The sequence below is a fragment of the Anomaloglossus baeobatrachus genome, chromosome 10 (genome assembly GCF_048569485.1).
Source record: "Anomaloglossus baeobatrachus isolate aAnoBae1 chromosome 10, aAnoBae1.hap1, whole genome shotgun sequence".
In the NCBI taxonomy this organism is placed as follows: Eukaryota; Metazoa; Chordata; class Amphibia; order Anura; family Aromobatidae; genus Anomaloglossus; species Anomaloglossus baeobatrachus.
Window position 1 is genome coordinate 209,129,870 of NC_134362.1, and position 13,915 is coordinate 209,143,784.

Sequence of the window (13,915 nt, forward strand, 5' to 3'; positions counted from 1 at the left end):
ATTCACTGTGTTCACTATATGGTAAAACTGATGTGTGGGTGTGATGCCTCAGGTCAGTGCGAGTTCGTAGACACCAAACATGTATAGGTTTACTTTTATATAAGGGGTTAAAAAAAAATCGGAAGTTTGTCCGAAAAAAGTGGCGCACGTTTTACGCCATATTCCGTGACCCGTAGCGTTCTCATTTTTCGGGATCTTAGGCTCAATGACGGCTTATTTTTTGCGTCTCGAGCTGACGTTTTTAACGGTACCATTTTTGCGCAGATGCTACGTTTTGATCGCCTCTTATTGCATTTTGCGCAAAAGTTGTGGCGACAAAAAAACGTCGTTTTGGCGTTTGGAATTTTTTTGCCGCTACGCCGTTTACTGATCAGATTAATTGATTTTATATTTTGATAGATCGGGCGTTTCTGAACGCGGCGATACCAAATGTGTGTATATTTTTTATTTTTTTAACCCTTTAATTTTCAATGGGGCGAATGGGGGGTGATTTGAACTTTTAGGTTTTTTTGTTTTTTTTTAATTTTTTAAAACTTATTTTTTTACTTTTTTTTTTTATTTTACTAGTCCCCCTAGGGGGCTATTGCGATCAGCATTCCGATCGCTCTGCAGTATCTGCTGATCACAGCTGGAAGGCTGTAAACAGCAGATACGCTGTCTTTCTCTTTTGCTGTGCCCCGGGCACAGCGAAAGTGAAACCAATTCATGTGTACTACAGGAGTCATCACATGACCCTGTACTACCATGACAACTATCGGGAGTCACGTGATCGCGTCACGTGACTTCCGGTTTCGGCGGTAAGTAAAACTTTACCGCGATTGCGCTTATAATGGCGCTGTCATGTATTGACAGCGCCATTATAAGGGGTTAATCGGCACGAGCAGATAACGATTCTGCTCGTGCCTAGCAGGCACACATCTCAGCTGTGAAAATCAGCTGAGATGTGTGCCGATCGCGGCATGCTGCCGCCGGAGGACCGCGGGCAGTAAGATTATGTCATTTAGGACGTAATTTTACGGCCCGCGGTCGTTAAGGGGTTAAGTCTGGATTTGAGCAAGTGAAATGCATGCTCAATTGGGTTAAGATCTGGTGATTGACTTGGCCATTGCAGAATGATCCACTTTTTTGCACTCATGAACTCCTGGGTAGCTTTGGCTGTATGCTTGGGGTCATTGTCCATCTGTACTATGAAGCGCCGTCCGATCAACTTTGCGGCATTTGGCTGAATCTGGGCTGAAAGTATATCCCGGTACACTTCAGAATTCATCCGGCTACTCTTGTCTGCTGTTATGTCATCAATAAACACAAGTGACCCAGTGCCATTGAAAGCCATGCATGCCCATGCCATCACGTTGCCTCCACCATGTTTTACAGAGGATGTGGTGTGCCTTGGATCATGTGCCGTTCCCTTTCTTCTCCAAACTTTTTTCTTCCCATCATTCTGGTACAGGTTGATCTTTGTCTCATCTGTCCATAGAATACTTTTCCAGAACTGAGCTGGCTTCATGAGGTGTTTTTCAGCAAATGTAACTCTGGCCTGTCTATTTTTGGAATTGATGAATGGTTTGCATCTAGATGTGAACCCTTTGTATTTACTTTCATGGAGTCTTCTCTTTACTGGTGACTTAGAGACAGATACACCTACTTCACTGAGAGTGTTCTGGACTTCAGCTGATGTTGTGAGCGGGTTCTTCTTCACCAAAGAAAGTATGCGGCGATCATCCACCACTGTTGTCATCCATGGACGCCCAGGCCTTTTTGAGTTCCCAAACTCACCAGTCAATTCCTTTTTTCTCAGAATGTACCCGACTGTTGATTTTGCTACTCCAAGCATGTCTGCTATCTCTCTGATGGATTTTTTCTTTTTTTTCAGCCTCAGGATGTTCTGCTTCACCTCAATTGAGAGTTCCTTAGACCGCATGTTGTCTGGTCACAGCAACAGCTTCCAAATGCAAAACCACACACCTGTAATCAACCCCAGACCTTTTAACTACTTCATTGATTACAGGTTAACGAGGGAGATGCCTTCAGAGTTAATTGCAGCCCTTAGAGTCCCTTGTCCAATTACTTTTGGTCCCTTGAGAAAGAGGAGGCTATGCATTACAGAGCTATGATTCCTAAACCCTTTCTCCGATTTGGATGTGAAAACTCTCATATTGCAGCTGGGAGTGTGCACTTTCAGCCCATATTATATATAGAATTGTATTTCTGAACATGTTTTTGTAAACAGCTAAAATAACAAAACTTGTGTCACTGTCCAAATATTTCTGGACCTAACTGTACATTTCTACTTCACTCAAAAGGGTCAAGTGCAACCAAGAAGAACCTGGCAGAGCCGGCGCTGGACCCGGCAATCGACTGCGCTGCCCTAAGAGGAATCTGACTTTCTCAGCTAAATTACGGCAATGTTACGAGTATGTAGCGGAGCCAAGTTGTGTCAGTTCCCGGAGTTTTACGCTCGGTCTTATCACTTTGCAGCGGTCTCGCATATGTCACAATATATTCCAGAGCTCCGATCGCTGCCCCCAAAACAAACATCTTAGCAGGAGAAGTGCTCGGGCTTCAGTTTCCGAGTGCTCACCGCAGAGTATTATAGTCTACTTTATTCCACATAAAAACACTGGCACATAAGGTGGAAAAATAACGCCGGCGAGCCGCAGAGGTAAGCCCGAGATCAGCCCGAGATCAGCGCACCGACAACTCAGCCCCACTCAACTCACAAGTTTAGGACTTGGTTTTTTCCTTGTCTCGAAACGTCAAGGAAATATTTTTTTTACCCATAAACATTAAATGCCCCTCAGTCTGCAAAATAATCAGGTGTCTAATGTTCAAGCAAATGTTACTGCTAAATAGCAGCACGCGGAAACCATGGTCTGTATCGTGGGGGCTTATATCTGGGCACTAGACACAGGCGGTCCTGCTCCATTACCTGTGCCGTGGGGCTTATATCTGGGCACTAGACACAGGCGGTCCTGCTCCATTACCTGTGCCGTGGGGCTTATATCTGGGCACTAGACACAGGCGGTCCTGCTCCATTACCTGTGCCGTGGGGGCTTATATCTAGGCACTAGACACAGGCGATCCTGCTCCATTACCTGTGCCGTGGGGGCTTATATCTAGGCACTAGACACAGGCGATCCTGCTCCATTACCTGTGCCGTGGGGGCTTATATCTAGGCACTAGACACAGGCGGTCCTGCTCCATTACCTGTGCCGTGGGGGCTTATATCTAGGCACTAGACACAGGCGGTCCTGCTCCATTACCTGTGCCGTGGGGGCTTATATCTGGGCACTAGACACAGGGGGTCCTGGTCCGTGTTCTAGGCTCCTGTGTCAGATACCTGTGCCATGGGGTATTATACCTAGGCACTAGACACAGGGGGTTCTGCTCCGTCTTCTGGGTACCTGTGTCCATCGCCTGTGCCATGCGGGCTTATATCTAGGAACTAGACTCAGGGGGTCCTGTTCTGTCTTTTCGGCTCCTGTGTCCATTACCTGTGCCGTGGGGTCTTATTTCTAGGCACTAGACACAGGGCGTCCTGCTCCATCTTCTGGGTACCTGTGCTCCGTTACCTGTGCCGTGGGGTCTTATATCTAGACACAGGCGGTCCTGCTCCATTACCTGTGCCGTGGGGGCTTATATCTAGGCACTAGACACAGGGGGTCCTGCTCCATTACCTGTGCCGTGGGGGCTTATATCTAGGCACTAGACACAGGGGGTCCTGCTCCATTACCTGTGCCGTGGGGGCTTATATCTAGGCACTAGACACAGGGGGTCCTGCTCCATTACCTGTGCCGTGGGGGCTTATATCTAGGCACTAGACACAGGGGGTCCTGTTCTGTCTTTTGGGCTCCTGTGTCCGTTACCGGTGTCGTGGGGGCTTATATCTGGGCACTAGACACAGGGGGTCCTGCTCTGTTACCTGTGTCGTGGGGGCTTATATCTAGGCACTAGGCACAGGGGGTCCTGCTCCGTTACCGGTGTCGTAGGGGCTTATATCTGGGCACTAGACACAGGGGGTTCTGCTCCGTCTTCTTGGCTCCTGTGGTCCGTTACCTGTGCCGTGGGGGCTTATATCTAATCACTAGACACAGGGGGTCCTGCTCCATCTTCTGGGCTCCTGTGGTCCATTACCGGTGTCGTGGGGGCTTATATCTGGGCACTAGACACAGGGGGTCCTGCTCCATCTTCTGGGCTCCTGTGGTCCATTACCGGTGTCGTGGGGGCTTATATCTGGGCACTAGACACAGGGGGTCCTGCTCCATCTTCTGGGCTCCTGTGGTCCATTACCGGTGTCGTGGGGGCTTATATCTGGGCACTAGACACAGGGGGTCCTGCTCCATCTTCTGGGCTCCTGTGGTCCATTACCGGTGTCGTGGGGGCTTATATCTGGGCACTAGACACAGGGGGTCCTGCTCCATCTTCTGGGCTCCTGTGGTCCATTACCGGTGTCGTGGGGGCTTATATCTGGGCACTAGACACAGGGGGTCCTGCTCCATCTTCTAGGCTCCTGTGGTCCGTTACCTGTGTCGTGGGGGCTTATATCTAGGTACTAGATACAGGGGGTCCTGCTCCATCTTCTGGGTTCCTATATCCGTTACTATTGCCAGCACCATTGGATGTGAATCAGTACTAGATACAGGAGCCTGGGGGACAAAATAGGACGCTCTGTGTCTGGTGCACAAATATAAGCAGCTTGAAGAAGGGGACAAAGCGTTTATTATGCGCCCTCCTGCCCTACGACCGTCTCTGCATATCGGTTAATGCAGGAGGGTTATGGGGTCTCAGACGACTTTCCGCCTGGTGTAGACGGTTTCCCTGGATGCAACTGAAGAAAATGAGCAAAGCAGAATCCCACGTGCATTTCAGCCAGGAGCGCTGCTCATTAGCCGAGCGCCATGTCCTACTACGTGCAGAATATTCCCCGTGCTCGCACCGGCCCAGACTTTACACACTGTTTACAGTCCTCGCTGCACACAATAAAACTGCAGGAGGCGGCCAGCACAACCTCACCGGCCTAATTGGATTTTGGGCGCCCATATTGGTTTCTCATTTGGTGTGTGCGCCTCTCCTGCGAGAGCGGCCTCGTTTCCCTCTTACCGATGCCATTGTAACACTTCGGGGGAGAAACGCCGCAGATAAATCTTATTATAAGGTGGTAACTCCGAGCCAGGAACGTAGAAGAATCCAGTCTACTAATATAATTTCTTTTTCCAGCCAAGATCTTATAACGCAGCCATGTCGTGGGTAACGTGAAGCCAAAAACACCACCGAAAAACAAATACATATGTGGGGCTGAAAATGACGGATATCCCGGGCAGGAGTCATGAGGTTTCTCATATACACCTCATATAAATACTGGATACATATATGTATATATATAGATTCTGACACTAGAAACTAATATACAGCCAATCTGATTTCTCGCTTCACACATGAGAGGAACGGCTTCACTTTTATTAAAATGGAAAGTGGTAAAACCCCGAGGAATCCCGTAACCAGAGGAAACACATTGGCCGGACTCGCCTTTCTTTTGCGAGTCTCTGCTTTGTCAGCGATAATTTATGCCCCGTTCAGATGAGATTTACTCCAGGAAAACTTAAAGGATTTTACGACTAAATCTGCAGCGAAAGCCTCAAGGAAGTTTTCCGTTTGCAGGAGGAGCCGGGCGGAGCGGCCTTGGCACGACGCTGCGCCCAACATGCCCCCCGCACCCGGCTGCATTCCTCTCATCACCCATTGTGCTAACTGTGACCATGGACCAAAAAATATTTAAAAAAAAAAAGCAGCAATTCAGCAGCGAGAAATCCTGGAAAACCAGAAATGCTGCTGTGTGTGGCCTGCGGTCAGCGCTGGTAAATTCAGACTATTTACATGCTCTATAATAACGTCTGAACGCATTATATCAACATTACACCGGGGTATAGTGCGGATCCCTACAGAAAAGCTGCAGACACCGGGAATCTGTGCAGGAAAGTATGGAAGCCGAAGAACAGGACTGATAATTATATATTGCTATAAAATCCTACTCCACATACTGCAGAGTGTACAGTGATTGGCGCTACATAGCCTAACACTCAATCCTCCCAGGGTCTTTTGAGTCGTAGATACTAATGATCTGCGGACTAATCGCATCCTCCCGCTTCGGACTAATCACGTCCTCCCGATGCAGACTAATGGCATCCTCCCGCTCTGACTAATCGCATCCTCACGGTGCGGACTGATCGCATCCTCCCGCTCTGACTAATCGCATCCTCACGGTGCGGACTGATCGCATCCTCCCGCTCTGGACTAATCACGTCCTCCCGATGCAGACTAATAGCATCCTCCCGCTCTGACTAATCGCATCCTCACGGTGCGGACTGATCGCATCCTCCCGCTCTGGACTAATCACGTCCTCCCAATGCAGACTAATAGCATCCTCCCGCTCGGACTAATCGCATCCTCACGGTGCAGATTGGTCGCATCCTCCCGCTAGGACTAATCGCATCCTCCCGCTCTGGACTAATCACATCCTCCCGCTCAGACTAATCGCATCCTCCCGCTCTGGACTAATCACGTCCTCCCGGTGCAGACTAATGGCATCCTCCCGCTCAGACTAATCGCATCCTCCCGCTCGGACTAATCGCATCCTCCCGCTCTGACTAATCGCATCCTCCCGCTCTGGACTAATCACGTCCTCCCGGTGCAGACTAATCGCATCCTCCCGCTCTGGACTAATCACGTCCTCCCGGTGCAGACTAATGGCATCCTCCCGCTCGGACTAATCGCATCCTCCCGCTCTGGACTAATCACGTCCTCCCGGTGCGGACTAATCGCATCCTCCCGCTCTGGACTAATCACGTCCTCCCGGTGCAGACTAATGGCATCCTCCCGCTCGGACTAATCGCATCCTCCCGCTCTGGACTAATCACATCCTCCCGGTCAGACTAATGGCATCCTCCCGCTCGGACTAATGGCATCCTCCCGCTCAGACTAATGGCATCCTCCCGCTCAGACTAATGGCATCCTCCCGCTCAGACTAATCGCATCCTCCCGCTCGGACTAATCGCATCCTCCCGCTCTGGACTAATCACATCCTCCCGGTCAGACTAATGGCATCCTCCCGCTCGGACTAATCGCATCCTCCCGCTCGGACTAATCGCATCCTCCCGCTCTGGACTAATCACATCCTCCCGCTCAGACTAATGGCATCCTCCCGCTCTGGACTAATCACGTCCTCCCAGTGCAGACTAATGGCATCCTCCCGCTCTGGACTAATCACATCCTCCCGGTCAGACTAATGGCATCCTCCCGCTCTGGACTAATCACATCCTCCCGCTCGGACTAATCGCATCCTCCCGCTCGGACTAATCGCATCCTCCCGCTCGGACTAATCACGTCCTCACGGTGCAGACTAATGGCATCCTCCCGCTCGGACTAATGGCATCCTCCCACTCTGGACTAATCACGTCCTCACGGTGCAGACTAATGGCATCCTTCCGCTCTGGACTAATCGCATCCTCCCGCTCAGACTAATCACGTCCTCCCGCTCTGGACTAATCACATCCTCCCGGTCAGACTAATGGCATCCTCCCGCTCGGACTAATCACATCCTCCCGCTCTGACTAATCGCATCCTCCCGCTCTGACTAATCGCATCCTCCCGCTCTGGACTAATCGCATCCTCCCACTCTGGATTAATCACGTCCTCCCGATGCAGACTATTGGCATCCTCCCGCTCTGACTAATCGCATCCTCACGGTGCGGACTCATCGCATCCTCCCGCTCGGACTAATCACATCCTCCCGCTCTGGACTAATCGCATCCTTCCGCTCTGGACTAATCGCATCCTCCCGCTCTGGACTAATCGCATCCTCCCGCTCTGGACTAATCACGTCCTCCCGATGCAGACTAATGGCATCCTCCCGCTCGGACTAATCGCATCCTCCCGCTCTGGACTAATCGCATCCTCCCGCTCTGGACTAATCACGTCCTCCCGATGCAGACTAATGGCATCCTCCCGCTCAGACTAATCGCATCCTCACGGTGCGGACTGATCGCATCCTCCCGCTCGGACTAATCGCATCCTCCCGCTCTGGACTAATCACGTCCTCCCGGTGCAGACTAATGGCATCCTCCCGCTCAGACTAATCGCATCCTCACGGTGCGGACTGATCGCATCCTCCCGCTCAGACTAATCGCATCCTCCCGCTCTGGACTAATCACGTCCTCCCGGTGCAGACTAATCACATCCTCCCGCTCGGACTAATCACATCCTCCCGCTCGGACTAATCGCATCCTCCACTCGGACTAATCGTATCCTCCCGCTCTGACTAATCGCATCCTCCGCTCGGACTAATCGTATCCTCCTGCTCGGACTAATCGCATCCTCCCGCTGCAGACTAATCATGTCCCACCGATGCGGACTAATCGCATCCTCCACTCGGACTGATCGCATCCTCCCACTCGGACTGATCGCATCCTCCCGCTCAGACTAATCACATCCTCCCGCTCGGACTATTAGCATCTTCCCGCTCGGACTAATCGCATCCTCCACTCGGACTAATCGTATCCTCCCGCTCTGACTAATCGCATCCTCCGCTCGGACTAATCGTATCCTCCTGCTCGGACTGATCGCATCCTCCCACTCGGACTGATCGCATCCTCCCGCTCGGACTAATCACATCCTCCCGCTCGGACTATTCGCATCTTCCCGCTCGGACTAATCGCATCCTCCACTCGGACTAATCGTATCCTCCCGCTCTGACTAATCGCATCCTCCGCTCGGACTAATCGTATCCTCCTGCTCGGACTAATCGCATCCTCCCGCTGCAGACTAATCATGTCCCCCCGATACGGACTAATCGCGTCCTCCCCGATGCGGACTAATCGCGTCTACCCGCTGTGGATTAATCTCCTTGTCCTGTTGCGGATTAATTGCATCCTCCAGCTGTGGACTAACAGCTCACTGCTTACACTGTGCCGAGGGAGACAGCTGTCAATCAGTGATGGAGGGCGGGGCTAGCTCGCAGCTAATGAACATCAAGGACTGGCAGCACCTACATTATAACAGGAGGACTCCGATCTTCGCTCCCAATGCTCCTAATTAATGATTTTATGAAAACTACTGCACTAATAAAAGTAAGTGACCCCCATGTTAACATCAGGGTCTAAGTCAATACCTTATGCTGACCCTAGTTTCCCTTTCAAGGGTTATTCTCAATTTTTAAATGGGTAAAATCGCGAATGGCTTGTTAAAGCTTTACGATTTATCTCTTATAAAACACTCAGTTCTCAAAAATGGAGGGATTCTTAATTTTATTGTTTACTGCTCGTTGCCATGGTTATTGGCCACCTCTGCAGTCAATCAGTGGTGGCTGGTTTCTAAGGCAAAGAGCGCAGCTCTTACAAGCTCTTTGTTATAGAGCTTGTAAGAAGTTTACTGGATTAGGTGGTGTCATTGCTGCAAAGGAAAAGCAGGAATCTGGGGGCGGTGGGAGATCACCAACTTTATAAGTTTCCCTGAAATTCTTGTTAAAGAATGCCAAGACCCAAAGACAAAATCCTAAACCGTATACTGGAGAAAGGAGATGACGCTGCGCACAGCCGAGATCCAGACATGGAGAACTTGGCCGGTTAGTGCAGATTAATAGTGACGGCCCACGCAGCCTGATAGCGGTCATATTCACTGTACATTTCCCACCATGACAGATATTATGAGGTTACACCCTGCTATATGGAGCCAATATCCCATCTGCGGCCAGAAGGACATTAACTTTTATTAATGTTTTCGTAAGATAATAGGTATCAGGACCTGAGACCGGCCCCATGGACGGTTCATCTGATAAGCGTGAGCATGAGATGAGCGGCTGTGACACCGGCGCACAATCCCGTCACTTAATCCAATCTACACTTGTCACAGATTATAAAATCAGATCAGGATAATCCCTGAAATCTCGCCCGAACGCGCTCATCACGACTTTAAAGCTTGTCTGACTTTTCTAGTAACTTATAACTTTGCTGTGTAGAGATGAGCGCGTGGATTCGCAGGACCCTGCTCCATAGGCCCCATCAGTATGCTGTGCCAGACGAGACCCCAGCGGACCACCTCCTACCTGCCAGCACCCCCGGCCCCCTTTGATTAGTCGGAGTGGTGCGGCGACATCTTTGTGACAAACACACAATGTCGTGCCAGGTCGGCAAATCAAAGAGGAGTCGGGGATGCTGGCGGGTAGGAGAAGGTCCATGGGGGTCTCGTCTGGCAGACCTATGGAGAGGGGTCCTACAAAACGACTCGCCCTTCCTTACTGCCATGTGAATACCACTACTTCTGCCCGTTTTATGACTTGTATCTTGAATTTTTCCCCAGTTTTAACCCGTGAAGGCTCAAGCTATACATTTCAGTTGTCTCTGAGCTAGTGGGGAGGCTAACTACTACTAATTACACACACTGACTTGAGGGATTTCCACTCTCCTGTGTCAATGTGTCAATGTAAATCATAGTAAGAACCATTATACAGCTGCACTAAGCAGTGTAGATATTAAGCCAGATCTAGGGTGAGATAAAACACTTACTAGAAAGAGGCAGCATGGTGAAACTATACAACAATGCTGAGCAGCGTAGATGTGAATCCAGATCTGGGGTGAGATAAAACACTTACTAGAAATAGGCAGCATAGGGGACAGTATGAAATAGTCCTTCCTGAGCAGCGTAGATGTGAATTCAGAACTAGGGTAAGAAAGCACTGACAGGGAAATGGCAGCATTGTGGACAATATACAACAGTGCCGAGCAGTGTAGATGTGAATCCAGATCTGGCATGAAATAAAATTCTAACTAAACAGTGGCAGCATGGGGAGAAAATACACCAGTACGTAGCAGAATAGATGTGAAACCAGATCTGGTGTGACATAAAAACCTTACTAGAAAGCAGCAGCATGACGATAATTTACAACAGTACTGAGAAGAATAAATCCGAATCCAGATCTGGGTGAGATAAAATACTACTAGACAACAGGAGCATGAGGACATTATGCAGCAGCACTAAGCAGTGTAGCTGTGAGTCAAAACCTCAGGTCATAGAAACTCTTACTGGAAAGCAGCATCACCTGTTTCTTCCTCCTCCCTCTCTAGACTTGTACTCCAATCCCTCAGGCGCTGTCAGTCCTTCTAGTTTTCAGCCAGGCAGATAATGTGAGTTATGATAAATTCAGAAGACTGAGGGTGGAAAAGTGGCTCAAAAGTGGCTGTGTTGCAGAGATTCCTTCAAAGGTGTCTGATTTGGGAAGCATAAAATATATATAAATTTTATTTTGTTGCTGCCACTAGGGGGAGCTCTGCATGCAGGTGACCACAGATCCTGAGCTGGGGGAGCACACACCCTGAGCTGGGGGAGCACAGACCCTGAGCTGAGGGAGCACACACCCTGAGCTGGGGGAGCACAGACCCTGAGCTGGGCGTACACACACCCTGAGCTGGGGGAGCACACACCCTGAGCTGGGGGAGCACAGACCCTGAGCTGGGGGAGCACAGACCCTGAGCTGGGGGAGCACAGACCCTGAGCTGGGGGAGCACAGACCCTGAGCTGGGGGAGCACAGACTCTGAGCTGGGGGAGCACACACCCTGAGCTGGGGGAGCACAGACCCTGAGCTGAGGGAGCACACACCCTGAGCTGGGGGAGCACACACCCTGAGCTGGGGGAGCACAGACTCTGAGCTGGGGGAGCACACACCCTGAGCTGGGGGAGCACACACCCTGAGCTGGGGGAGCACACACCCTGAGCTGGGGGAGCACACACCCTGAGCTGGGGGAGCACACACCCTGAGCTGGGGGAGCACACACCCTGAGCTGGGGGTGCACAGACCCTGAGCTGGGGGAGCACAGACCCTGAGCTGGGGGAGCACACACCCTGAGCTGGGGGAGCACAGACCCTGAGCTGAGGGAGCACACACCCTGAGCTGGGGGAGCACAGACCCTGAGCTGGGGGAGCACAGACCCTGAGCTGGGGGAGCACACACCCTGAGCTGGGGGAGCACAGACCCTGAGCTGGGGGAGCACAGACTCTGAGCTGGGGGAGCACACACCCTGAGCTGGGGGAGCACAGACCCTGAGCTGAGGGAGCACACACCCTGAGCTGGGGGAGCACAGACCCTGAGCTGGGGGAGCACAGACTCTGAGCTGGGGGAGCACACACCCTGAGCTGGGGGAGCACAGACCCTGAGCTGGAGGTGCACAGACCCTGAGCTGGGGGAGCACAGACCCTGAGCTGGGGGAGCACAGACTCTGAGCTGGGGGAGCACACACCCTGATCTGGGGGAGCACACACCCTGAGCTGGGGGAGCACACACCCTGAGCTGGGGGAGCACACACCCTGAGCTGGGGGAGCACAGACCCTGAGCTGGGCGTACACACACCCTGAGCTGGGGGAGCACACACCCTGAGCTGGGGGAGCACAGACCCTGAGCTGGGGGAGCACACACCCTGAGCTGGGGGAGCACAGACCCTGAGCTGGGGGAGCACAGACTCTGAGCTGGGGGAGCACAGACTCTGAGCTGGGGGAGCACACACCCTGAGCTGGGGGAGCACACACCCTGAGCTGGGGGAGCACAGACCCTGAGCTGGGGGAGCACACACCCTGAGCTGGGGGAGCACACACCCTGAGCTGGGGGAGCACAGACCCTGAGCTGGGGGAGCACAGACCCTGAGCTGGGGGAGCACAGACCCTGAGCTGGGGGAGCACAGACCCTGAGCTGGGGGAGCACAGACTCTGAGCTGGGGGAGCACACACCCTGAGCTGGGGGAGCACAGACCCTGAGCTGGGGGAGCACAGACCCTGAGCTGGGGGAGCACACACCCTGAGCTGGGGGAGCACACACCCTGAGCTGGGGGAGCACAGACCCTGAGCTGGGGGAGCACACACCCTGAGCTGGGCGTACACACACCCTGAGCTGGGGGAGCACACACCCTGAGCTGGGGGAGCACACACCCTGAGCTGGGCGTACACACACCCTGAGCTGGGGGAGCACAGACCCTGAGCTGGGGGAGCACACACCCTGAGCTGGGAGAGCACACACCCTGAGCTGGGGGAGCACACACCCTGAGCTGGGGGAGCACACACCCTGAGCTGGGGGAGCACACACCCTGAGCTGGGGGAGCACACACCCTGAGCTGGGGGAGCACACACCCTGAGCTGGGGGAGCACACACCCTGGGCTGGGGGAGCACACACCCTGAGCTGGGGGAGCACACACCCTGAGCTGGGGGAGCACACACCCTGAGCTGGGGGAGCACACACCCTGAGCTGGGCGTACACACACCCTGAGCTGGGGGAGCACACACCCTGAGCTGGGGGAGCACACACCCTGAGCTGGGCGTACACACACCCTGAGCTGGGGGAGCACAGACCCTGAGCTGGGGGAGCACACACCCTGAGCTGGGAGAGCACACACCCTGAGCTGGGGGAGCACACACCCTGAGCTGGGGGAGCACACACCCTGAGCTGGGGGAGCACACACCCTGAGCTGGGGGAGCACACACCCTGAGCTGGGGGAGCACACACCCTGGGCTGGGGGAGCACACACCCTGAGCTGGGGGAGCACACACCCTGAGCTGGGGGAGCACACACCCTGAGCTGGGGGAGCACACACCCTGAGCTGGGGGAGCACACACCCTGAGCTGGGGGAGCACACACCCTGAGCTGGGGGAGCACACACCCTGAGCTGGGGGAGCACAGACCGACCCTGAGCTGGGGGAGCACACACCCTGAGCTGGGGGAGCACACACCCTGAGCTGGGGGAGCACACACCCTGAGCTGGGGGAGCACACACCCTGAGCTGGGGGAGCACACACCCTGAGCTGGGGGAGCACACACCCTGAGCTGGGGGAGCACACACCCTGAGCTGGGGGAGCACACACCCTGAGCTGGGGGAGCACAG

The 13,915-nt window shown here is 53.1% G+C and overlaps 1 protein-coding gene across 1 annotated transcript in view; it reads right to left on the reverse strand.

Moving 5' to 3' along the window:
- BANP (BTG3 associated nuclear protein) overlaps positions 1-13,915 on the reverse strand; it is a 469,223-nt gene that overhangs the window by 299,798 nt on the left and 155,510 nt on the right. The gene's annotated exons all lie outside the window — the stretch shown is intronic.